This window comes from Saccostrea echinata, unplaced genomic scaffold, assembly GCF_033153115.1.
Source record: "Saccostrea echinata isolate AGI-Se365-2 ecotype Australia unplaced genomic scaffold, CSIRO_AGI_Sech_v1 ptg000016l, whole genome shotgun sequence".
Classification (NCBI taxonomy): Eukaryota; Metazoa; Mollusca; class Bivalvia; order Ostreida; family Ostreidae; genus Saccostrea; species Saccostrea echinata.
In genome coordinates this window covers 14,280,864-14,305,000 of record NW_026889765.1, presented here as the reverse complement: position 1 = coordinate 14,305,000, position 24,137 = coordinate 14,280,864, and the positions used below count along the sequence as shown (strand labels likewise).

General features: G+C 32.7%; 1 long non-coding RNA gene across 1 annotated transcript; it reads left to right on the top strand.

Moving 5' to 3' along the window:
- The first annotated feature begins 1,095 nt into the window (after positions 1-1,095).
- On the top strand, positions 1,096-22,800 carry LOC133188487 (uncharacterized). The gene is made up of 6 exons (XR_009721293.1): positions 1,096-1,183; positions 4,006-4,101; positions 8,528-8,632; positions 8,846-8,942; positions 19,933-20,005; positions 21,923-22,800. It is a non-coding gene; the product is annotated as an uncharacterized LOC133188487 (long non-coding RNA).
- Positions 22,801-24,137: the final 1,337 nt, after the last annotated feature.

Genomic DNA, 24,137 nt, shown 5'->3' with positions numbered 1-24,137 from the left:
CCCTGTAAGAAAAAAATAGCTGTAATTTAATAATTATTTATTAATATAATGTGGTCCTCTGCTGTTAAAATACATATGCAGTAAAAAAAGGGTGAAGCAGATTTGATACAATACATGGCTGAAGGAACGTACGAAATGAAATTTAGGTATACTATAGAAAACATTGCTCCTTTATGTTTGGACCCCCTCAATAATAACCTCTGATGATCTATTTTTTACTTTTGCTTTTGGCCCCCCTAAATAATAACCTCTGGTAATGTATTTTTCTTTTGCTTATTAAGAAATTTTTAGTTTGTAGCCTCCCCCAACCTGAAACTGAAAAATGTTGTTTGGTTGTGCTCACCCCCCCCCCCCCTCTCCAACTAAATTACGTACGGGCCTATTCTCCATCTCTGAGGTTTTCTTTCACCAAAGAAAGATTAATTGGTAACAGTTCAGATATATAGCAATATTTACGGAAGGGAATATTCTCGTTTAATTATGAAGATGTGACAGTAACTAAATGTTACACAGTGAGTGTAACATTTATTTAATATTATTGTAACAGTTAATGTTTACAAATAGTGAAATACTGATACTATGAAATTTTAATGGATATATAGAAAATATATAAGTACAACCATTATTGTAAACCACATACACGAAAAGCTTTTTTTTTTCCAAGCAATTGGAAATTCTTTACAAATCATTATCGCAGCCTAGGTCCCTTCATTATTTTCAGCAGTTCAGTGACGGATTTGGGGTTTATACCCCCCCCCCCCCCCACCACCACCACCACCAAATGAAACTAAAAAATGTTTGGTTTTGGTCCCCTTCAACTGAAATTGATTCCTACTTACCATGCTTACAGGCTTAACTATGAAGATGTGACAGGGAGTGTAAAAACAATAATTGTTCAGACGGATACATAAGCTGATATAAATATCAAATTTTAATGGATAGATAGAAATTAATATACAATTACAACCATTTATTATAAACTACATAAAGATAATTTTTCAAGCAATTTGAAATTCTTCATTTTTTAAGATAATATTGTATTTCGTATATATATGTTTATAGGTTTATTCTTATCAACAAATCTGTGTACGAGTTAATAACGCACCCTGGGTTCCCTGCATTTTCAGTGACAGAGAACCAGATATAAGAATGCAGGGAAACAAGCCTTGTTACAAGGTTTGAGGTTTGTTTATTTTATATTTTAATTTACACTTTTTTAAAATTATTATGCAAAGCTCTGTGTGCAGATGAATATTTACATTTTAATGTTATAAGTCGTTTTGTGGTTCATTTATTTGCGGTGACTGTCCCACGTGTGTTTACCTGTTTACATTCACCTACTGACCTAGAGTCTTCAAAATATACCTTCTGTAATCATGACTGTTGTAATCTTGTTTTTATGTTAGTTTACCATATGTAACTTGACTGTTGTATAGATTTATAGCGATCACTGCAAGCTTTTAATATTTATGTGAAGAGAAATTTCAGACTATCAATCACAGGCACTTGTTTCATATACGGTGCACCCCTACTTATTTTTACCACAAGGTATCTAACTCAATTTTAGGCACCCTGCTTCAAGCTCGTATTTTGTTCATATATCAATCATTAACCTACTTTAAAATGACATTGTTCGCTTCATGAGACTTTTTTCTTGTCAAATAAATCGTTTCAGACGTCTCTGGTCGAGACTCTTTATTGTAGAGCACTCATTTATTCCTCGAAAATTACCTCGATACATTGTTAAATTTAAGACTTTAGATGGGATACAACTTCCAGTTGGGGTAGAATAAAACCAGAGACTTCCAAGTATTCCATTCCGAGGTCTCTGGTTTTATCCTTCATTTATAACCCCAACCGCAAATTTGTTTTGAAAATTACCTTGATACATCTTAAGACTTTAGATGATACAAATTTCATTTTTTTCACAGGTCACAGGGTTTCAACTTGAAAAATAAAAATTCTCACCGTTAAGATATGTTGGAAATTTTAGCGTGATATGTTGATAATTTGCCAAATTATTATGTAATAAAAGGGACTTTATATGATCACCCGGCGCTGTCACTTTAGTTCAGTCTTCACAACAATTCTTTTTCAGCACATGCCCTTCGGGCATGTAGACCTATCATTTTTACCCAGCGCATTCAAATTTGTACATGCCCTACTCAAAATTCTTACATTTACCAGTATTGTGCTACAAAAAAAAAAATTAGGTATAAAGGTTTTATATTAATTTTTTCAGCATTGTATTTCTCCGTGACTGTACCACGTGTGTTTATTCACCGTGATTGCCATTTTCTAAAGTGTTTTTGTTCATTAATAACTTTTGAGTTGCATGCTGGTCATTTGTTGGCAGGTTTAGCTGAACTGAATTTCAGAAATGGGATCATGACTGTAGTGCCACAGTATGTGGCATCGATGAACGTCTCGTAATTTAGCAAGAAACTTTGAGAAAACAAATAGGTTAAACTAAACACTTCAATGATTAGATTGACAATCATTTGACAGGTCGTATCGAGAATGTAGACAGGCAATCCATCTAAGACATTACATATAGCAACGTTTACGGGAATAATGGGGGTAGGACAGATTAAATGGCAAGTAAAGATTGTACAATGAAAGAAGATTCACATATGCCCTCTTCGGACATGTAATTTGACAATTTTTACATGCCCAGCTGCAAATTTAACAGGTCCCTGGCATTGGACTCCCGGGTTATTTGGAAGACTGTTAGTTTAGTTTCATGAGGTCCGACAACATTGTTTCTCAATGTCTGCTCCCTCTACCCCATACACTTATCTTGATAAAATTATATAAATTATATTATTAATTACCCTGGTATATAAATTGTATAAACCGGTCTTGTTATAAATTATATAAACTGGTCTTGTTTATATAATTTTACAATGTCATAAACAGCTGCTTAAGTGCATATAATATTGTATTAAATGGATTTATATATAGGATTAGGGAAAGATCCTCACTTGATTATGCCAGCATATTTTGCTCGTAGGAGTTTATTATCTACCACACATGATCAATGTCACTTTTGGACGTGAATGACTTTTGACACCCTAACTTCAGTTCAAATCAACGTTAACTTTATGTGACGTCTTTCTGAATCTTTTTTGGCATGTAACTTGGGTAAAAACAATTAAAGTACTCTCGATGCATTTGATTTCTCTTAGCCCGTTTAAACATTTCCTAGGTCTATACCAGTTTTTGCAGGGGCAAAACTATATAGAAGTTGGAAAAGAAACCTATCCCCTTTTTGACGTATTTGGTTTTCAAGGGGTGAAAATTTTCAATGTTACACTCAACTACATGCAACATTTATTATATTATACTGAATGTTTTATACAAATACAAATAATAGTGAACCTTGAGCGCATAAATCTGCGCAGTCACTATTTTTTGGAATATCACCCGTCGTCAAGCAATGTTGACTGTTGCGACACTGGAGGGCGTGGCTTCATTATTCAGTGGGTAATAGTGCTTTTTAACAAATGTTTCTTGACGAATCAGATTGATTCATTTAATATACCTGAAAGTACAATATTAATTAATTGTCATCATTTTCCTATATTAGCTTTTTACTGGTAATGGTTTTGAAATGATAGGAACATGCACTGTTCAAAAAGTCTTAAAATGTTGTTTTGGCTCAATTTCTTTGTTAGATTACTGTGTTGAACTAAGGCAGGTCAATTAAAGTAACATGATCCAATAGATTCCATGTACATTTAGTACTGTAAAGTAGACAAATTTATTGTTCTCACAAATATTTCTCAAATATTGATTTAAGTTGGTCTCCTGAAGGATGTATTAATGCAATTGGTCTGCTTAAGGTATAATATAGACATGCATATTTTATTTTGAATTTGTATTATGTCAATCATTAGAAATATATGGATCTTAATTAAAAAACATTGTTTTTATTAGAATTTAAGATATGTATAATAGGCATATATTCTTCATGCTTTTCCATAATTAAGTCCTTTTTTACAGGGTCTCTGCTAGAATCATGTGGACCCCAGTGTAACACATCTATGGAAAGAGAGAAAATCTCAGCTCAAGGGTCAACATGTCTTTATTCCAAGAAAGGTAAATCGATAATTTTTTTCTGCTAAAATACTCTTTTATAAATTATAATATCAATGCAAAAGAATGAACAAACAACATACCTAACAACATTTTGAAAATGAAAGTGCAATAACAGTTAATAATTATGATCAATTGAATGAATGTTAATAATCAAATCAAAGTCCTTGTTGTATATCATTTTTGCTAGGGCTGTGTATTGAGAAAAAAAAAAGAAGAAGACATTTTTTAATGCGATATGCAATATATTGGATTCTTTAACAATTCTGTCAAAAAAGTCTTATAAATCATTATGCATGAATTTTATAAAAATGATAATTGTTTTGCAACTCATTTTTAATTTTTTGTCTCACTGTCTTTAAAAATTACACTTCAAATTCAAACTTTTCTTGACTGTAAAATCAACATGCTAAGTAAAGTTGTCTATGTATTTTTATGATTTTGTAATAATCATCTAAGATGTGCTACCTCCTTAACGATTATATCATTTTTGATCAGTTTTAATTCAAAACAGTTAAATATAATCTTTGGTGATTGAAATTCCCAACTTTTTCACAGAATTACATAAAAAAACTGCCTGCCCAAAATGTATTGGAATTAAGTTATTTTTTGGATACGATATATTCATTAATCTAGATATGTATCAATATATTTGGTGCAGCCCTAATTATTGCTGGTTCATAAATAACTAAAAAATAAACAAATGCCAAATGTTGGCATGGTTGGCATTGCAACTGTATCTTACACATTCAAATCAGGCCATTCTTACAAGTTTTGAAACATGTTGGATTCTTCACTAGTGCCGCTACTACAGAGAAGACAGCTTGTTTATAAACTGTGTCATTCAAAGTTTCAGTATATATATGAGAAACACAACAAATCTGAATGCTTAGCCATTACACTAAATGATGAATCTACTTTATTGTGTTATTTATTGACATTTGACAATCATGATTTATAAATCATTTTGAAATTTTTAAAAACAAATTAAAGCAATTCCCATCAATTCCTCCCTAGACAAATATATTAATGATAATTTTTACAGCAATACCTTGCTGTAAATTTCAATTCAAGTGATTTGATTTTTGATTTTTGTTTGTTTGTTTGTTTGTACATTTATGGTTAATTTATCCTTAGAAAAAAATTAATAAGAAAGTAATTTTATTAAAATTTTATAACTTAAATAATGTCTAGATTCATGTATTGAATCATAAAATTGTTTTGAGAGATGTATCGTATCATAATGTCTGTGTATTATCCAAACCCAATATACCTACATATCACGATGTATCATTTCAGCATTTATTTGTTAGTGTTGTTTGATTTGTTTTGTATATGCCCTTTCCTGCTCAGAAAGCAGAAAGCAGAAGTTCTTGCTTCATAATTGTCACTCAAGACCTGAAACTGTATTAGAAATCTGTATGACGTGTGAAATTTCATATCTGTTTTGACATAGTTGTTAATTTGTATAACAAAATGCAATAATACAACACAATTGATTTAATAGCATTGATTTTTGTATCAGCAAAAAAAAAAAAAAAATATTTTCCCTACCTACTGACCCAAGTGTTTAAAGACTCAATCGGCAATGCCAAACCAACAATTTTTTAATTGTGGCCTTATCCACTGATATTTCTTTTGTTCTGATTCTTAGTTTCTTTTGTTCTGATTTTTTGTTCATTGAAAAAAATTGACGCCTTTTCTTTAATTCCTTAATTTTCAAGTTGAAGAGTGCATCCCGACAATCAGTTATGATGTTACAGTGTCCACTGTCCAATCCGACAACTGTGCAATCCAGCACACTGGACTTTCCGACCATTAAAACTTAAATATTTTATTCCCAAAAATTTCTTTATAATATATATAGAATAAAACACTGTATATTCCGACCACTGTACATTCCGAATTCTGGTGCTTTTTGTCGACAAGACTAGATAATTACCTTATGATTTTACCTGGGTAATTCGACATAATTATACATTTGTACCATAATTAGTCGCTAGTTCCATTTGGGCACAAGCTTGGTCTACTTAGTAGTTAATTACATGTATTAGTTTGATGGTGTTTATATAAACAATAAATGAACTGTGTTTGAATTTAAAAATTAGGCAATCAGTACTCTTCGTTGTTATCAATTTTATTCTCGCATTGACAAAATAGCATCCACGCGATAGAAAATAAAAAGGAGTACCTGATATTTAGATTGCCTTTACCTAACAGAATAAATAAGATTTTTTGCTTGAAATTGAAATCAAACATGCAGTCAGAGTCCTTTAAAGTCATGTCTCCCTAAAAAATGAGTACAGCAAACTACTGTATAACATTTAGACAACACACAATTTGAAGACAGCATCTCGTCTAATAGAAAATGTTTCATTTCCGGGTTAATATACACTGAATTAAGTGAGACTGTGCACATAAAAGATTTGCAGGAAGCAAAAAACTTCCACTTTAAGTAGACCCATTAAATTTTAAAATGTTAATGTTGTTTGATAAAAATTAAATCGCAATAACAATGTTTTAGAGGTACGTCCCATTTGTTTGAAAAGTCACGAGAGGGTATTAATAGCACAGTCTATCTTGAGAAGTTAACAATGCAGAAAAAATCGGAGAGAAATGTAGTGTAGAAAAAAAAATAAAACCACTGTTTACAGAAGGTAGACAAAATATTTAATATCTACTGTTAGTAAGTAAAATGCTAAAAATTAAATTGCAACAACTCGAAGTGATTGGCAGTTCCATCTGTTTTGCACGTTTAAAAGAAATTATCGTATATTACTACAGAGTTTACTAGTGCTGTAACAAATGATGTGTCTCAAAGAAATGTTAATCAGCCGAAGGTATATTTTATACAACAAAGAAACACACACACACACACACTTTGACAATTAAATACACATGTACTCTAAACCTAACGAAAAATGTTTTTTTTTTCTGTATGAAGTCACCTGACATTTATCATAATGCTCAGAAATATTCAACACTGGGTAATCCGACACACTGTCTAATCTGACATTGATTTTATTCCCCTTCAACATGTTGGATAAGACAGGTTTCACAGTATATCAATGACGTAATGTATGCAATATATAAATAACTGTCCCACCTGCCTGCTAATGTGGAAACAAAACTTCCCTCCATAACAAAAGAGTGCACCAATGGAGATCATTCGGCAAACCTCGGCTGATTCCGTCACCTTCATCAAACGTTTGATGAGGTACGAATCGGCCGAGGTGTGCCGAGTGCAATGGAGATAATCTCGAAACTTGTGTAGTAAGATCAAATCCTAACAATGCACCACTTTTCAGCATTTATATTCATTGCTTAAGGGTTTATTCTTACTAATGAAATAAGTTGTGGTGATGCCTATATTTACTGTAAGACATTTGTAATAATGAAGCATTTGTGAGATGTACCCTTTATCAGTTATTTACAAACAAGGCATTTGAAGAGGATGAGCACAGTGCATTTTTTTTATCTGAAGTTAAGGTGATTTTAAGCAAAAAACATTTCTTGTCCATATTTAGAAAGCAAAATATTTTGACTTAGTTTAAAGTTTTATAAACCCATTAAACTTGTTAAAAAATTAAGTATGTAAACTAAATTTTGAATAAAGAGTTGGTCCTCTGTGTAAAACTTGCTCTGTGAGCAAGTTGGAATTACAATGCCTTTCACGATTCCTTCACAAAAAATGGGGTGACGACCCACAATATTAATAAATGTAGATTAAACATCCTATTTATGTCAGTTATTGTATTAAATGAGCTTTCAACCATTTTATGCTTTATGGTTTTAAATAATATTTTATATTTCATAAATTAGACAGTGAAATTTGCAAAAAAAAAAAAAATTATTGATTTTTAAACTGTTGTTACATTTAGGAATGTGGGTATATGTACATATCCTGTTCAAGTCTTTGTGTATCACATTATATCATGATATACTTCAGACAAATTAGTACACCCGTAGTTTTGAATACAATTCATACATTGATTTCATTTGCCGCAATGGTCTCTTTAATATTGCAATGATGCATTTGGTCTTCCTAATGCATGTATAATGCAGGTACTGTATATACTCTATGTCCAACTTATAGGTGAGTCATAAAAAGATTAGTATTTTGAAACCAGGTTAAAACATCAGAGCATTGATTTGAAATTGTCAATTGATTCTGGCAAAAAGTTGTACCGATTTATAAGCGGGTCAATAGCAAATCCCTCCAAAATAACCTCAAAAAATACAACTGATTTATAGGCAGACCACCTTATAGGCGAGTATATACAGTATAGTTTTTGTTGAATTTTGCTAACAGCAAAACACTATGAATAATGAATTTTGGAAAAAAAGATTATTAAGTTTAATGATGCATGTATGTAGTATAGAAATATTGTTCATATGCCTGTACATGGTACAAATATGCATTTTACAGAGTGTACATATGCCAGAATCATATGGACCGCAGACTGGCCCTGGTGATTCCGTTAAGAAAAAAGAGGAAAAATCAGTGCTTGTGCTCATTGGTCATTGGACAAAGGTAAATAGATTTATTTCATGAAACTAAACATGTAAATTACTAGGATATTAAAATATCACAATTAAAATACATGTACTGATTTATATATATATGGATATCAGTTGGTCTCCTTGATGCAGTTATATGCATTTGTTATCCCTTTTAAGTGGATCTTTTAAATATTATGCAGTTTATTTAGAAGCTCTTTATTATCTGCACTGTTCACTTTTACAGGGTGTATGCCAGAATTTTTTGAAGAACAGTCTGAATCTGACATGGAAAAATGAAGAAAAACAGCCTTCCTGTTTATAAATCTACATTCTGACAAAGGGTAATTTTGTTTAGTTCAATTAGAAGTGCACATTTAATTTCAGTTGCTTTCCTTAATGATATATTATAGCATTTTTATTCCCTTATGAACAATATGTATACTTGTAAAGCATGTATCACAAAATCTTCTGCAAACAAAGTTTTGGGTGTATATTGCTTGTTGCTTAACGTCCCTCTTGAGAATTTTTCACTCATATGGAGACGCCACCACTTGCTGGTGGAGAGCTGCAAATTTTTGTCCTATACTCAGCACTTACGGCCATTGAGCATTGAGGGATCTTTATCGAGCCAGCACCTACTGTGACACGGGACCTCAGTTAATACGTCTGTCTCATCTGAAGAACGGGTCTCCACATTCCACAGTGGGATTCAAACTCGCTATGTAAGGATCAGCTTCTTTCTCCGCGACTCTAGAGTAGACGCTCTAACCACTGCATCTGCTCTACTTTGGCAACTTTGGGTGTATATAAGCATGGTTGTATATAAGCATAGGAATCATCATGTCCATCTGTCTGTTCATGTGTTTGGCCACTTGTGTGACTAGCTTTTTTGTTCCAATTCTGGCTGAGATAAATTGATTTAGGTCATCTAAATACAAACAAATTAAGGGAAATTACTATGGTATTGGGATGAACATTTTGGAATACTGTCTCATTGTTCCATTGTAGTTGGTCTCTTTAATGTTGTAATAATGCATCTGGTCTTCCTAATGTATGGCATACACTGTATGCATGTATAATGTTGTTAAAGTTGGATGAATGTAAAACAGTTCTTGCGTGATGACAAAGGTAAATAGATTTAGTTCATGTAACTAAACATGTAAATTACTAGGGTATTAAAATCTCTCGTTTTGAATACTGATTTACATGTGGAGAGTAGTTGGTCTCCTTAATGCAGTAATAATACATTTGATCTTCCTTATGCATACTGCATATTTATTTTTATATAAATTTAATGGCTGACATGTATGAGGGTTGATCCAAAAGTTTGTTGAATTTCTTCATATTTTATTTATTTATTAGTGAAAGAGGTTGAATACTGATTTAGATGTGGATAGTAGTTGGTCTCCTTAATGCAGTAATAATACATTTGGTCTTCCTTATGCATACTGTATATTATATAAATTTAATGACTGACATGTACGAGGGTTGATCCAAAAGTTCGAGGAATTTCTTCATATTTTTAGGTCACCTGAGTAACTCAGGTGACCTATTGCTATCCGTTTTCGTCCGTCGTCGTGCGACGTACATTAACATTTGAACATTTTTAGCTTCTTCTCTGAAACCGCTCAACCAATTTCAACCAAATTTGGTATATAGCATATTTGGGTGAAGGGAGAGGGCAAACAAACATTATTTTAAAGATTGCCTTAGCATGTCGTTTATTCTGTGCATTTATGGCAATTAATATTAAAATCGTCCAGACCTGTTAAAACCCATGGATGTCCACAAAAATGTTACTCAAATTTCATGTTAAAATTAGAAGTAAATATAAATACCTGTGTAATTGTATAATGGTGTAACAAATGTTTAAGAATGCCATATTTAAATTTCAAAAATTGCTCTAAATGTGCATGAGATAAATATCTAAATGCTGTGAAGAAGCACTGTGCTACAATTACCATATTAAAGAAGTGATTTTAATGAAATCTTTTTTCTAAAAAACCTGTAGAAAATTTAAAGAAAATTAGAAATCACGATTCTTACCCCAAAACCATCAGATGGTATGAAAGCCTTCAAACAATGTGTTTTACATAATTCGCATTTCCAAAAACTGTGATCATTAATTTGCCGACCTATTATTGTATGTTCTAATGAAGGAGAATTCATGTGCAAACTTCTACATGAGAAGAATAAAAGTATTGCCGTGTCCTGCAAGAAAACAAAATCACATTATACTATCAATTGCAGATGGTGTCTACGTCTTTCAACTAATTTTGCAACGGCAAGAGTATCTTCTATGTAGTAACTATTTTGAACCAAGACATCCTACTGACAACTAAGTCCATGATACAGAGCTTTCTACTGCCTTGTTTAGAATTTTACATGTCGAGAAATTTATGGTCAGTGTAATGACCTTATTTGCAAATCTAAATCTTCATTACGTCGAGTTTAGACTTTCATGTGAATTTCATGGTCCCTGTCCCCCTGGGGCCTGAGGGGCGGGGCTAAAACCACCAAAAATAATGCAATCTTTAAAAATCTTCTTCTTTACTCCTGGACATCAAGCAGTCAAACTGTTCGCATCATTGTAATAAGCATTGAGCCCTCTACCAAAATTTTGAAATTCATGGCGCCAGGATCAGGGGTTCTGGTGCTAGGATGGGGCAATATAGATCATATAGTGAAAGTGCATTATTTCTTTGAAAATCTTATTCTCTGCTCCTGGGTTTTAAATAAAGTAACTAAGTACATAGTTATGAAAAGCAAGACTGCCTCTTCCAAAATTGTGAATTTCATGGCCCCAGGGTCAGGGGTTCTGGTGTTAGGGCGGGGCTCTATTGATTATATAGTGAAAATGCATTAATTCTTTGAAAATCTTCTTCTCTGCTCCTGGGTATTAAATAAAGTAACTAAGTACATAGTTATGATGAGGAAGAGGGCCTCTTCCAAAATTTTGAATTTCATGGCTCCAGGGTCAGGGGTTCTGGTGTTAGGGCGGGGCTCTATTGATTATATAGTGAAAATGCATTAATTCTTTGAAAATCTTCTTCTCTGCTCCTGGGTATTAAATAAAGTAACTAAGTACATAGTTATGATGAGGAAGAGGGCCTCTTCCAAAATTGTGAATTTCTTGGCCCCAGGGTCAGGGGTTCTGGTGTTAGGGTGGGGCTATATTGATTATATAGTGAAAATGCATTAATTCTTTGAAAATCTTCTTCTCTGCCCCTGGGTATTATTTAAACAAACTAAGTACATTGTTTTGATATTCAAGATTGCCTCTTCCAAAATTGTGAATTTCATAGCCCCAGGGTCAAGGGTTATGGTGAAAAAGGGGGAGGGGCTCTATTGATTATATAGTGAAAAAGCAAAATTTCTTTGAAAATACTCTTTTCTGCTTCTGGTTAAAAAGCAAAGAAGCTAAGCATATAGTTATGATGAGCATGATTGCTTCTTCCAGAGTAGTGAATTGCATGACCCCTGGGTCAGATGTGCTGGTGTAATGGTGGGGCTCTTGATGATATAGTGAAAATGCATTAATTCTGTTAAATAATCCTGTCTGCTCCTTAGTGTTAATCAGATAAACAAAGTGATTACTTACATGTATGATGAGCAAACTTCTGGTCCCAGGGTGAGAGGCTCTGGTGTTTCTAGGTGGGGGGGGGGGGGGGGGGCTCTATTGATAATATAGTGAATCTGTAGTAAAAAATGCATTATTTCTTTGAAAATCTTCTCTGCACCTGGGCATATCAGAGGCAAAACAAGTAAAAGTTTTCATAAAGATTTTTGAACATCTGGCTTCGGGGCCACCAACGTATAAAATCTCAGCTCAAATCTCAACCTCAAATCTTAGATTTCTGCCTCAGCTGAGATTTTCCTAAAACATCATGCCACCAACATCTCTGAGATTCGATCATCTCACGTAAGCTGAGATTTGAGAAAAATCTTGGACTTATTCTCGTTGTTATATACGACCTTTTTTTCTGAAAATGCATGAATTTGTTGAATCAATGATTGAATTTACCTTTTAGTCAGTTATTTATGCATTATTTAAGTGAATATCACGAAAAAACACATCCCACACTTCCTTCGTCTTTTATTTGTTGTTTCGAGTCATTCAACAAAGAGGATTCCATTTCGACATTTGCGACAATTTTCATTGAACCCCCCGTAAAAAATCCCTACAGAAGAATAACACAAAAACATATCTAAACTTTGTAGTCTTGGTTCGTCTGTCGACATAAACACACAAAAACATACACCGAGGCGTCACTTCCACCATTGTGACGTTACATGTAGCAGGTAGGCAGATCAAGACTATATTCCCCAGACTGATTAAAAGAAATCATTTTTCTTTGTTTGTTATATATGTTAGATATATCTGTATAATTCTTAATTCTCCATAGCAAAAAAAAAAAAAAAAATATGAGTCATAGGGACTATTTAAATTTAGAATAAACCTGAGTGAATTTTTTTTCTAGCAGATCCACAAAAAAAAAAATGCTCAGTAGGCCTATATCATGTAAATTTCTCACATGCTGTAATAAATTTCGCGAGTATACCATAATTGTGGAAAAACAGCAAACATATCCAGGAGCAGGTAACATACGCATGCTTAGTTTTACAGGATTTAATTTATCAAGGAAATTTCTCGAGGAACTGTTTAATTGTCGGTGAATTTCAGCTCATATCCCCCCAGAAGGAAGAAAAACCGGCTGAAATTTGAACTAAGGGCATGTATAGGGAAGCGGCAAACTAACACATCGCATTTTTCTACGATCCCCTGTGACAAAATGTCTCGGAAAGTCTTCTTTTTTTTTTTTTAGATAAATAATAAACAACGAATATAGCACCACTTGACAAATAATCATCGTTACATTGAAAACCCAAATCAATCTCGCATACGCTCATTGAGTAATGAGAAACTGATTAATTTCTAATTGTATCGTAAATAAAAGTTTCACTGCGTAATGATGTAATTTTTAAAAAAAAAAAAAAAGAACCTACGGATCATACTTTTTTGCTTCAAAATGTAAGTTGTCGTACTAAAAAATACTGTTTGTTAAAAAAGAATCTATTCTTGCAAGTACTATAGCTAGCAAGTACATTTGAATAGATGCAGTCCTTCTTGTGATTTATACATGTATTTCAGAATGGTCATAAGTCAAGTTTATTCTTATAAATAATATAAATGGTCAAGGATTTAAGTACGCACAATACATTGTGAGTATAAAGTCGATCCAAATTCTCAATCAAGAATTTTATAGATTTTATTAAGAACCAAATTAGACAGACTGCTATCATCTGTAATAAATAAATGGCGATTTACATATTATTTCGAAAGAACAGAAGAATTTGTACATGAAATTCTAGACAGATTTCTTTTAATATTTCGTATAATATTTACCTTAATAAATAGTAAAATATAACTTCCTGGGAAAAAAAATACGGGACCGAGGAGTTTTGATATTTTATCTAATCATATTTCCTTTTCTGATATACATGAACATTGTGAATTACATGTAATAAAAATGTCTTGTCACAAATAGCTCATTTAAATATGAATTAAATTAATTATATTAATTCCTGTACGAATGAAGATATAAATGTTATGTACGAACGTGCCACTAGAATATTCTATTCTTTATTTTTTTCTTTATTTATTTTTTTCTTTTGGTAAAGTTTAAAGTGCTTGATTCCATGCGTGGACAATATTAATATAATAAGAATATTTACATGCGCGTAATTAACCCCCCCCTTCACAGGATAATCAAGTTTTGGGAGAAATTAACATCCTTTCTGTGCTTGTATGTTAATTTCGTGTATTTATTGATTAAAATGTGCACTGTCACAACATTTGCGATCATTGTACCATAAAAAAAAAATTGTGAGATTTTGTTTGAGACTGGTATACATCAATCTCAAGATTTTCTGAGAAATCTCAGAATTTTTTCTCAGCTGAGTCGGAAAAAACGTTGGTGGCACGCATGTTTGAGAAAAATCTCAGACGTGAGAATCACTGTAAATAATGTACTTGAAAGGTTAATAGTATAAGAGAATTATGCAAGGTTTTTTATCGTATAATACAAAAAGTACTTTCATAGTTTTAATGATCAGGTAGACTTGTAAGTAATAGATGAATAAAATTGAGACAAAAATAACTTGTCTTATTCAATGTTCATCAAAGACCAAAAGAGTCCAATGTAAGAGATTTTCAACAAGGAATTAAAATACCGGGTAGTACAGAAGCACTAATAGTTTGTTAATAACTGTATGGTGATAGTGATAAATGGGGAACAGATTAGAACCTAATTTATGAACTGTTCATGAACACTAGACTAATTATTTTGTTGATCCTGATCACCCTATTTTTCTTGCTTTTGGGCAACAAAGCTTCACCTTTCAGTTCATTTTATACTCTGTGGATCCTCTTAATTGTTGTATTATAATCAGATGACCGTTAAGGCCCTTGGGCCTCTTGTATTTATTTATTAGTGAAATTGGTTGAATACTGATTTACATGTGGAGAGTAGTTGGTCTCATTAATGCAGAAATAATACATTTGGTCTTCCTTATGCATACTGCATATTATATAAATTTAATGACTGACATGTATGAGGGTTGATCCAAAAGTTTGTTGAATTTCTTCATATTTTATTTATTTATTAGTGAAAGTGGTTAAATACTGATTTAGATGTGGATAGTAGTTGGTCTCCTTAATGCAGTAATAATACATTTGGTCTCCCTTATGCATACTGTATATTAATATAAATTTAATGACTGACATGTACGAGGGTTGATTCGAAAGTTCATGGAATTTCTTCATTTTTTATTTATTTATTAGTGTAAGTGGTTGAAAATTACAAATAAGAATTATATAGACACTTGTTGAATTTTTTTATTAAACAATATTTTAAATATTTATGATAGTAACTCTATGGCAGTTGCCATAGCAAAGGAATTTTGAAAATGCAGGGGAGACATTTACTCGTTCATTATCATTTTAATTCTTAATACGTGAAATAAGAAAAATCCTGCACTAAGTGGCAAATAAAACGAAAATTTTGTCATAATTATGATTGCTTGACCACTAATATACCTTTCTGTGAGAGTTTTACTGATTTAACTTGATATTTAGATTATTAGTTGATGATTTCTTGTTCATATTTTAATTGTTAGAGAACATCACATTTTGGTCAAGTTATAAGTTTTGTTAAAATCTTGGGAACACTCTGACTTAAAGGGGTATACTACTGATACAGGCTGGAGAAAAATGCATTAAGCAACTGATTTACCAGTGGCATTAGAAATTTAAGAAAAACAGAACTTCCATGGAGGTTGATTAAAGGTGTGGCCGCCTTTTGGAGGGTCTGTTTTTCTCATAGACAAATTTTAAAAGCGTTGATGGACGTTGACCGCTGACGTACTGTGCTTGACTTTGCTTCTGAAATTGGAACACCATATGCAAAGATGGGGAGTATTTTTGAAATATGAGTGTAATATTAAGATAAGTTGATTCGTGTGAGAGGATACCAAGGCTTTTCTTGAGAGAGAAAAGGAGAAAAAGGCAGAATATTCTGTAGAATTACTTAGTCGAATTGAACATGAGGGTGAGATGCTCCTATAACGCTCCTATAATGTGACATGACATACTTAACTTGACGTTACGTAGAAGTCTCCCCCTGATTTTACAACTATCAATGTTCAGAAAGCTCGTGTGACCTTATTGGTAATTGGAACATGGTGAAAATATCCAGTATTGTTGCATAAAGACTCCATATTATAAATATGCCTATTGTTTGCTTTCATCAAATCACAATAAAATTTTAGAGATAATTAAATTTCACAAACTTTTGGATCAACCGTCGTATTAGAAAAAAGATGGATCTATTAGATTGAACAGGTTATAATTCACCTGAGTCATTTAAATTACTTATTGCTATCTGTGTTTGTTCAGTCATCATGTTTCAAGTGTTGTCTGTAAACTATTGAACATTTTCAGCTTCTTTTCTGGAACCAGTTTCAACTAATTTCTCAGTTGAAGTATACAGACATAATATAGAAGTGATTTTATTGACTTTCTCAATCTATCCTGAATTTAAAAATGTAAATATAAGCATTTGATTGTAAATATTGAACATTTAGCATCTCATAACCAGAGTTGGAAATTACTGACTGCCCGAGGTAGTCTGTTTTTCAGGTAGGCAGGGACAAACTTTAGATTAACCTCGGTGGTCGAGGTCATTTAAACAGCTAGTTCCTGTTTTCCATTTTTTTTTTCAGGGTATAGTAAGTCTATAGAAAATAAGTAAAATATAGTATATCAAAGGAACACTTCTAGTTAAAAATTTGAGTTGACCTTAGGACCAATATTGGTTTCAGTCTTTAGAAAAAGCTTATCGATGTATGTTCCGATCACTGACTTTAGGCCACATGTGTGTAGTTTCTTGTTTCTCATGTATTGCTTTAGTTCTACGTTAATGGTAATCTAACAACCAAGCTTTATGACAAATGAGATGGCTTTAACTTTTCAATTGTCAACTTCCCTTACTTATTTAGCAATATACCTTCATCACCTGCATACAGGGTTTATATCTCTCAGTTGATTTGATACGAAAGAGCATCCTCTATGTTTGAAATTTTTTTAAAACGAGGTAAGTTATTGACAAACAAGTTGCTGAAACAAGAATATCAGCAGTCTTGTTTAAAGTTATCATTTTGTAAATTCTATGGTCGATACAATGACTTTGTCAGCAAATACAATTTATCATTAAGTCAAATGCTGAGTGACGTTTTTCATACTTATTGTTAGGCCATTATTTACACACTGAATTATCGATGGATTTTTCCATTGTTTCCCAGTTGTGACAAGGAGCACATGGCGTGTGTGACCGGTCTGCAGGGGATGCTTACTCCTCCATGGCACCTGATCCCACCTCTGATGTTTTGGAGGTCCGTGTTTGCTCTGCTCCTATTTTGTATTTTTTGATGGGCTTTTGAGCTTGAATACTGTTTGTTATCTCGATATATTTCATTCTAGTCAACTGTGTGTTCATATGATCCTACCTCAGTATTTACAGAATTATACATCCTTTGTATGAGGGTCATTCTTGATGTCTGACTGAGTAATGGCAATGGGACATAAAACCTTAACTGACCTTACCACATTCTTTTCTAATCTGAAAACCCTCATGCATTTTTAGCATATCGCCAATGCACACATTTTTCCCAAGGAATGAACTGCATCTACTCTGCATAGAACAGTATCTCTCCCACTGGCACAACAGTACTATTACATGTCATTATGTTCTTGAAAGGAAAACACAGCAGTTATTGCTCAGCAAGATTCTTTTTCCTGACACCTGCAGTATCGAGTAACACAAAGTGAATGATTAGTGTCCTCGAACAAAGTGTGCTTACAATGAGGTATAGTTCCGGTTGATTGCATTTAGTTAAAGAGAATTTATGATCTGCATTTCTGTAGATGTCTTTTATATCAACACCAAACATGCATTTAAGGAAGAAAATATAAGTAAAATGCAAAAGCCTGTATAAAAAAATCAAAGTGCAAGGACAAGTGCACTTAAGGAATGCTTAATGGGCCCTTTTTCAGTGCTGTATTACTTTAGAATATATTACCAAATTGTTCTCTTTTAGTAATAGTTAAACACAAGTGGACATTTCTAATTAAAATCACGCTAAAACATCAATCAGCATGGATTTGAAACAAATGAAGTTTTTTAAATGCCTATAGATCCGGAAAGTCATATCAAACCCATTTTGAGTTTCAATCGTTTATTTAAATCAAGGGGAGGAGGCATTTAAATCTTAAATCAGACACTTGAACAATCTGATGGTGGATCATTGACAGGCACATTTGCCGAATGATACTTCTTGCGCTATTTTACCCGAGAAAAAAATTGAATGAAGTTGTATAGATGCCTGTATCCATAGTGATCAAACTATGAAATTGGTATGCTTGCATTTGAAATAATGCAATAAGTATTAACATTAGTTCCTTTATATTTTAAAATGAAAAAAGGTGTATTTGGGTGGCTTTCAATACTGGTACCATCGTCTTGCTTGAATGTTAAAAATGTTTGACACTTTTATTTATGATGACATTTTAACGACACTAAACTCTCTTAACCCTTCTGTGTTCCTAACCCTCCCGTTTTCCTAAAACCAAATACATGTACATACAAACTTCTCTATGCGGCATGACTTTGATATAATGATACAAAACGTGGCTATGCTTTACAGTGAGCATCTTTGAGGAATGTTTACCTGGGTAGAACTCACGTGACTACCGGTATTTTAAATGATTTATTCCATGGGTGGGTTCAACATAGCTAGATCATACAGGTAAATCTAAGCTCTTACTTGCTATAGGAAAAACATTGAACTTTTCATACATTTTTTTAATATTTTAAGTACAAGCCTAATCTTGTACAAATTTCTACTTTCACACAAGTTTTATAAATGTATAATGCATTTTTTGTCAATCACACAAGTTTGTACAACGTTAGGCTGACAATAAACAAAAGCTTTGAAATGAATGACTGTCCTCGATTTACTATAGAAAATCACGAATGTTGGCTGACCCCTACCACATTGTATGGCTTTGCTCTTTGTATATTCATGAATTTCAGCAATAAAATTTGTTGAATTTAGGGTTTAGATATCAATTAATGATCTGAGATGGAAAATTAAGCTTAATTTGATTCTTCATTATTTCACATTTTACCGGGGCCCATAAGTGCACTCGTTCTTTAGTGTTTATACAGGTAAAAAGTTTGAAAAAATAAAAATGTGCCAACAAATGGATTCGAACAAGGACACTAAAAATGTTCATGGTGAGAGTCTGCGGTCTACCATTCTGGGCTATGCTGACTATGAGGACATTTGTAATAAATATAAACCAGTAAGATAGAAATAGGTTTTCACGTTTTTTGTAGTTTTTTTTTTTTATATAAATCTAAAGCAGGGGTACGTGCCCCTAAAAAAACCTTGTTTTAAATAATTGCTTAAATCAAAATCTATCAAAATTTCATAATTTAATTTAGGGGCAGGCAAAGGGTGATTATATTGCATCTATCGGGTATAAATTTTCTTATCAGAAAATTGTAGAGATATGCAAGGTTAATTAATGACAACATTTATTTTTCATTTTTGCCTAATACTTTTATGATTTTCACTAATAAATTGATGATTGAAAAAAGCCTTTGAATAGACTGCTGATTTTATCTCCATCTGTTAATTTTTAACACCTTTTCTCGTGATTATAGGAGATAGAGAACAGATTATGATTTCTAACATTTACTGTTACAGATCATTTCCTTGAGATAGGTGGAACCAACAGTCAAATCCAGACACCTTTAAGAAAAGTAAAAATCTGACTCAGGTAAAAAAAAAATCATTTACAGTTTTATCAATTAGTAATTTTTACCTTAATTAACTGGACAAATCTCATTTGACGATATACAGGTCAAGAATGAAGAGTTTAAAGCCTAGTAGGGATTTTGGTCAATCATAACAGGTAATCTGCAGCCCCTATTGGGAATTTTACACTCATATGGAGACGCCACCACTTGCCAGTGGAAAGCTGCAAATTCTGTCCTATACTCTGCACTCACAGCCATTGAGCAGTGAGGGTCCTTTTTCCTGCCAGCACCTACTGCGACATGGGACCTCAGTTTATAAGGTCTCATCCGAAGGACTGGTGTCCACATCCCACAGTGGGATTCAAACCTGTGATGTAAGGATCAATTCCTTACTTCGTGACTCTAGAGCAGACGCTTTAACCATGGCGCCACGCTTGTGACTAGCTCAGTTTTAAAGAAATCATTCAAGATATTTTTTATCAAACTTAATATGCTGTAAGATTAGTAAGACCTATTCAACTATTTCAAAAATTTTTGACCTTTCCTGTGACCTTGACCTCACTTTTCTTTAATTTGCATCTTGCATGGTTTTAAACCATTTAAGATATTGTTATCTAAGGCTATGCATCTATACATAATTTGGTGAGAACTTATCATCTATTCATTTTTTTTTAAATTTTTATTTCAATTTTAAAGAAACTTTTCAAGATATTCTCATCAAACTTCATATACTAACACAAAATTTCATGTTGCATTACTATACACTCAGCGGGGCATTCATGGCCTATGGACATATTTCTAGTGTAATTTGCTATTTCTGTTGTTTACTTTCGGTCAGTAAGTGCCCCCAAAGGGCAAGCCCCAGTCCTATTTTCTTTTCCAGGGTTGCAACAGCGCCCCCTAGAAAAACAAGTTGCACCATCCAATCAAATCTTGTTTTGTGCTGCTTTATGCCAATGAAATTAAGGCTGGACAGCATATGTATTATATTCTGACCAATGGGGTTGCCGTATTTTCAAATAATTAGGATAGACTTACCACTTCAGCATTCCTTTCATCACTGAAGTGATATGCATGCTCAAAAATTGACTAAGTTTCATTTTTGTGTCAACTGCAGAGCAGAACGACACTTAGAGATCACTTTACCTGGTGTCTGTCTGTCCGTCTGTCACACCTTATATCTCCAAAATTTTTAGAGGCAGGGTTTTGATAATTAGCATTTATATATGTTTTTGAGCTCATGATACTATACTTTGAAACTGTATGAAATTCAGTTACCACAAACTTATTTAAATACTATGAAAATACATTGGGATCAGTATTCTACAATGAATCGTGTTGACTGACAAAGTGACAAAGTAAAGACAGTCTGAAATCTCTTTCCTCCGAGGATTGTTGGAAGCACCTACATGTGTATTAATAAAATGATAAATAGTTATTCATCATAATTTCAATTTAATTATTCATTTGAGGACTGGGGAACTATATTTTTTGATTGCCAGATTCTATCCCAGTCTTTTACTTTTGGATCCTTTTTTTTCCTTGCAGGCAAATGCATGAACCTCCATGCTAATATTAAATTAATAGCTGACCACTCTTAGATTTATTTACCTCTTTAATGAAGATACCTAGCAGGCGACATATACATTCCTTGAAGCACTCTAGTTCCTATTTTATTTTCACTAATATAATGATTATTGAAAAAAGACTAAGGTGCTCTATAGTGATCAGTCTATTCATTCATCTGTCTGTCAAATACACATATCCCTTGTTCAGAATACAGGTGACTCTAAATACTTCAAACTTTATATTTTTTAATAAGGTACATGTAGCTGCTTTGGAACATCTGAAAGGTCTATTACATTATCGCTAGTTTTACTAGTTTTCTTCATGTAAGTTGAATATATTTCAAACTTTTAAATTTTTATTTTTGCCAGGTAAGAAAGAAATTCAGGAGTTCTTAAATTGCCCTCAGAGTTCTTGGATTGCATCAAACTGCTAAAAGACCTCAACAAAAACAGTGTCTTGAAAAAAAAATGAAAATATTCAGTGAAAAAAAAATTATGAGAGAAAAAGCCACTAAAAATCTTCAAGCCTTTGAGCTGAAATCTGGAAGTCAATCTGTGGACTTTACTGGTATGTCTTACTAATTAAGTCATCATTTGTGTATAATAAATACACTAAACTGTAAACACTTGTTAAAATGTATATAATTTTTAGATATAATTTGTAGCTCACAGACATCAATAGTTTCATGTAATTTAAGTGATAATGAAAATTTCCTGTTGTCTGGCTAGATTAGAAACTATATATTATTGTCCAATTTTGGATATTGTGAAATAATTCATTTAGTAAAATTGGGTATGCATACATGTGTGTACACTTACATGTAAATTAATTGTTATAGCAAATTTAATCTATCATTAAGTTGAATGTTGACTAATGTTTTTCATCAAAATTGTTTACACTGAATTGTTTGTGGATTTTTCCATTTGCCCAATCATGTCAAGGAGCACATGGCAGAAAATGCTTTCTCCTCCATAGCACTTGGTGTTTTTAGAGGTCTGTGTTTGCTCTGCTCCAATTTTGTATTGTTTCAATGGACTTTAAAGCTTGATCACTTTTGGTAATCTTCATATTTTATATACTATTAGAGTACTTGAAGAGAACTGTAAAGATTTAACATACAGTATAATGCATGTATATTGCACTTTAAGTAGAGTGTATGTGGTTTAGAAATGTAATTCATCTCATAGTGCATTGAATTTGTTGAAAATTAGAAACTTTGTTGAAATTGTTTTAGAATAATGTTAGATTGCAGCTTTTTTTAAATCATGCAAGTAAGATATTGCTAAATATTCTTAAGCTTTTCTGGACAGTCTAGATGAGTTCTTGCTATATACCTAGCATTGTCATCCCAGTTAAAATTTAAGGAGCAAGGTTTATTCCTAAGCTCTAACTGGACAAACTTGCATGGATTAAAGCACATTAACAGATTTACTTCAGATGCTTGACCTGATCAACATTTTCTTCATGTGTTTTTTGTTTTCGTTTGTTTGTTGTTTAACATCCCTCTCAAGAATTTTTCATCCATATAGAGATGCCACTACTTACTGGTGGAGAGCTGCAAAATTTGACCTATACTTAGCACTCAGGGTCATTGAGCAATAAGGGATCTTTTTTGTGCCCACATCAACTGCGAGGTGGGACCTCGGTTTATACGGTCGAATCTGAAGGACTGGTCCCCACATCCCCAGTGGATCTGAACCTGAGACTTAAGGATTAAATCCTTACTTGCGAATCTAGATTACACACTCTAGCCTTTGCGCCACATGGGGGACTCCACAAGAGTAAGTGTTTTGAGCAGTCCTATTCTCATGTAATTATAAACTGTATGTTGAACAAACCTGCAAAGATGATGTATGTTAATGTTTCAGGGTACCAATCCTTGATTTGACTTAGATTTTCTGGATTAATGACCAGTTTTTTAGAGAAGGTTCATTCAAAGTAACAATATACTCTTTGGTGATCAGTAAACATAGATGATGCATCCTGCTTCTGATGCTGGATGTAACATACATTTTCAGGGTTATTGAGCAGTTAAATCTAACCCAGAACAACTTGCATAGATTTTGGATTCAGGTGATATACATTACCAGAGTGTTTGTTGAGTGAGACTTTGCCTTACTAGTGGATAACATTTATAGAAGTGAGCTTTGTATTCTTTGATTATACCATCAGTGCCAACTACCATACATTTTATATAATAGATGTAGCTGTTGTTCAACTGAATATGATAAAACTGTGGATGAAAATAATTTGATTTTTGTACCTTTGAATGTATTGAATTAATTTGTAAAAGCTGTTATGATACAAAGTTTGATATTTTATCAAAGTTTTTAGCATATGCAATCAATAAATGTATCAACATTTTTATTTTATTATACTTTTTACCCTGCAAACTTCTTAAAAACAGAATAGTAATGATCCATTCAACTGATACTAGGTTAGTGTCACACTGTACTTGTATATCATGTATATTGAACTGTAAATGAGAAACATCTAAATATGTCAAATCACAGCATGAATCATTGGATTATGTAAGAAGTGCACTATCTTGTGCTTTGGTATGGTATTAATAATAAATGTTAA